At 53.8% G+C, this 3949-nt stretch overlaps 1 pseudogene; it reads left to right on the top strand.

Annotated features, from left to right (window-relative positions):
• The first annotated feature begins 2377 nt into the window (after positions 1 to 2377).
• On the top strand, positions 2378 to 3528 carry LOC114883325 (annotated as a pseudogene).
• The last annotated feature ends 421 nt before the right edge of the window (positions 3529 to 3949 follow it).

Here is a 3949-nt window from a genome sequence, read left to right as displayed (position 1 = left end):
GCCACCAGCCTCTTAGGGGAATCCTGGGGACAGACAGACAGACAGACATGGAAGCCCAGGCGCCAGGTAGAGGATGCAAGGGCAGGACCCGTGGATTCTGTTCAGCCCTGGAGCCCCAGCACAGAGTAGGTCTCCCGTTCATATGTGCTGAACGGATGACTGAATGTACATATGTACATGACTACAAGTCTCCTGGGGCTTCAGGGCTGCGGGCAGGAGCCTCCACCATCACCAGCATAATGCTGGGAATCCCACCCTCCACTGTTTATTCCGTTTAGGCCTCGTCTTTCCCAAGCTGTCGTCTTATAAAAAGCAACACTTGAAACTGGCCCCCACTGAGTCCCTAACACCTCGGTCATGGGTTAGTCTATCCAAGAGCTCTCATTTAGGACAGAAGCGGCCGGACTGAAAGGGGAGCAGAGCACGAACGAAGGGGATTCACCGAGGATACAAGTCTCCCTCGGTGCAGGCACTCATGACTGGCCCCCTCCCAACGCTGGTTGCATCTCAGTCCTGAGAGCCACGGGTACCAGGTACCATCTCAATCCTGCTGTTGGCCCTGCGAGGAATCGGTGCCTCTTCTCCACCTGCCCAGGCAGCCACGGGGCCGCCTATACCATCGGGGCCACCCTCTGCCCTCTATCACTGTGGAGAGTCCTGACCTCGCTCCTGGGACCCTGCAAAAAGCCCCTGACGTCTTCCACCTGGCCACACATCGGGATTCCCTGGGGAGCTCTGTGAAAAATGCAGCTGCCGACCTCACGGCATGCAGGATGCTCTGGGACCTGCCCTCTGGGACCTCCCTGATGCATGGCCCACTGGAGGAGGCCACTGAGAGCCCCCCGGGCCCCCAGCCCACCCCTCATCAGCCACCTCCCCTTCCTCAGAACCCCCTTCACCTCCCCCAGCCCAAGACGGAGCCCAAGTCCCTCCTCTGATTCCAAGACCCTTCCCAGGAGGCCGAGGGGTCCTCACATCTGCTCCCTGAGTGGTCCAGCCTCTTCCCTTCCCCTGAAGGCCCCAGCCACCCCACCCCAAGGTGATCTGGAGGGAGCTGCTCCACCCCCGACCCCTGGCAGGACACGGGGCCCAAGCCTGGACAGTCAGAATAGGGTGAGCCCTGGCCACGGTGCAAGCTTTGGGGACGGCAAGTGGCCGAGGCCTGGCTCATCAGAGCCAAGGAGACCCACCTGGGAGCCTACGGCTGCACCTGCTGGAAAGGCTCTCTCCTGGGGGGATGAGAGGCTGCTGGGGAAAGAGCCTGTCCAGGCGAAGGGGAAAGGACGGCGGACCTTGACGGCAACGCTGAGCCACTGGATCCCGCTCTTCCTGAACCTTCAGTTATGTAAGTCAAGGAGGCCTCTTGTGAACCCGAGTGGAATGAACCGTGTCTCCACGTCTGACACCCTCAGATCCCTGACAATACACAGCCTGCCTCTTCCAGTCTGCAGGGCGACATCACACCTTCCTCTGCACTGGGTCCCCAGGGAAGGCCAGGGGAGTCGTGGAGGAAGGGTCAGCCCACACCCAGGTACAGACTCTCCAGCAGACCCTCCCACAGACGGGCCTGGGAGGCTACAGCCACGTCAGTAATGGGAGCTGCTTCTGCTGTCCCGCCACCGGGACCCCCACCAACTAGCACCGGTGATCAGAGGGGAGTGTGGTGACCTCAGGGCAGCTGCACACCCACCAGCTCCCTGGGGATACATACCCTGGCTGGGGGTGGGGAACAGAGTGGACCCTCAACCAGACTCAGAGTGGAGGCAGCAAGGGGCTCCTCCCAGAAGGCAGGCCCCCCTCAGGCTCCAGGGGGGCCAAGGGACTCTCCTCATGGGCGCCTAACCGATGTCTCGTATCATTGGCAACAGGGGTCGAGCCCCAGGGCACCAGATACCAATCACTCCACACGTTTCAATGCATATAGTCACCATCAATCAAGCCCATTACATCCACACAGCCAAGCAATTCCCGCCCAACATCGCTCAGGCCATCGGCTCGGAAGTCACTCTGGGAAGCACGGCCACGCTCCCTGCCTGCCGGGTCTGAAAATGGACACAGCACATGGAGCCTGGCTGCTCCAACCTCCAAGCTGCCGGTCACTAAAGAAAGCATAATCTCTGTAAAGCACTTACAGATCACTGCTATACTGACACAAAACAAGACAACAAGAAAATCCATTGCAAAGTAAAATAACGAGGATTGATGTCCTTGATTTCTGCCCGGCACTGCCTGCCCATTCAGGATGTGCATTTTACTATAAAAAACAATAAATCATTTGCTAAACAAAAGCATGCCACGTGCAAGAAACACACGTGACTGCCTTCTAAAATACCGCCTGGACGCAGCTGGCCGGGCCGAAACCACACCCAGAGGAACAGGCTGGCGAGAGTCAGGCCAAGCAGACACAGGATGGAGGCCCAGCAGTGAGGCCATAGCCCCTCACCTCCAGACTCTGCTAGAGGCTGGAACGTTCAACTCCTGTCAAAACAGACAGATAAGCTAGGCTTTCGTGTGGGGCCTCCACACGAGGGGCCCCCATTTCCCGAAGCCCCAAAACTGAACAGGGGGTCAGACACAGGAGGGAGGATAAAGGGGTCAGCCCACCAGGGTGGTGAGAACAGGAAAAGGATGCTCGGTTGGACTTGTTCTCAACTCGTCTGTTTTTCTTTTTGCAGACGCCGCCCTGCTTTCATCAGTCCCTGGCCCACCATCTCCTTGAGTCCTAACACCATGCCTTCAATTAAGTTGCAGAGTTCTGATGGATAGATATTTGAAGTTGATGTTGAAATTGTGAAACAATCTGTGACCATTAAGACCACGTTGGGGCTTCCCTGGTGGCGCAGTGGTTGAGAGTCTGCCTGCCAATGCAGGGGACGCGGCGGGTTCGAGCCCTGGTCTGGGAAGATCCCACATGCCGCGGAGCACCTGGGCCCGTGAGCCACAGCTACTGAGCCTGCGCGTCCGGAGCCCGTGCTCCGCAACGGGAGAGGCCACAACGGTGAGAGGTCCGCGCACCGCAATGAAGAGTGGCCCCCGTTTGCCGCAACTAGAGAAAGCCCTCGCACAGAAATGAAGACCCAACACAGCCAAATTAATTAATTAATTAAATTTTTTAAAAAAGACCATGTTGGAAGATTTCGGAATGGATGATGAAGGAGATGATGATCCAGTCCCCTTGCCAAATGTTAAGGCAGCAACATTAAAAATGGTCATTCAGTGGTGCACCCCCGACAGGGATGGTCCTCCTCTCCTAAGGATGATGAGAACAAAGAAAAGCGAACAGATGACATCCCTGTTCGGGATCAAGAATTCCTGCAAGTTGACCAAGGAACACTTTTTGAGCTTATACTGGCAGCAAACTACTTAGACATCAAAGGTTTGCCTGATGTTACCTGCAAGACTGTTGCTAGTATGATCAAGGGAGAAACTCCTGAGGAGATTCGAAAGACATTCAATATCAAAAATGATTTTACTGAAGAAGAGGAAGCCCAGGTACACAGAGAGAACCAGTGGTGTGAGGAGAAGTGAAATTTTGTGCCTGATGCTGTAACACTGTAAGGATTGCTCCAAATACTAGTTGCACTGCTTTGTTTATAATTGTTAATATTAGAAAAACGGTCCACAAATGCAGCAGCAAATCAGTTGTATTTTAGCAGAATGTCGTCCTCATTGCATATGTAGTTTCAGTACAGATTCCAAACTTATGGCTCAGTTTCTTCTAGTATGATCAAAAGTTATTTTTTCTTTGCTCTGAATAAAACTGAACTGTGGGTTCTCTATATAAAGTGGCATTTTGGGCTTTCCCTCTTTTTGTAAAGCAATTTCTGCCTAGTTTATTGTCCAGTTAACTTCAGTTTAGTGACTTTTAAAAGTTGGCATTGTAAATAAAACAACTTGCAAAAAATTTTCCGAAATAGAATTAACAACATATTATCTTTATTCATGAGTT

The sequence above is a fragment of the Monodon monoceros genome, unplaced genomic scaffold (genome assembly GCF_005190385.1).
Source record: "Monodon monoceros isolate NGI ecotype Baffin Bay Population unplaced genomic scaffold, NGI_Narwhal_1 Super_Scaffold_4, whole genome shotgun sequence".
In the NCBI taxonomy this organism is placed as follows: domain Eukaryota; kingdom Metazoa; phylum Chordata; class Mammalia; order Artiodactyla; family Monodontidae; genus Monodon; species Monodon monoceros.
This window is presented reverse-complemented; position numbering and strand designations above follow the sequence as displayed.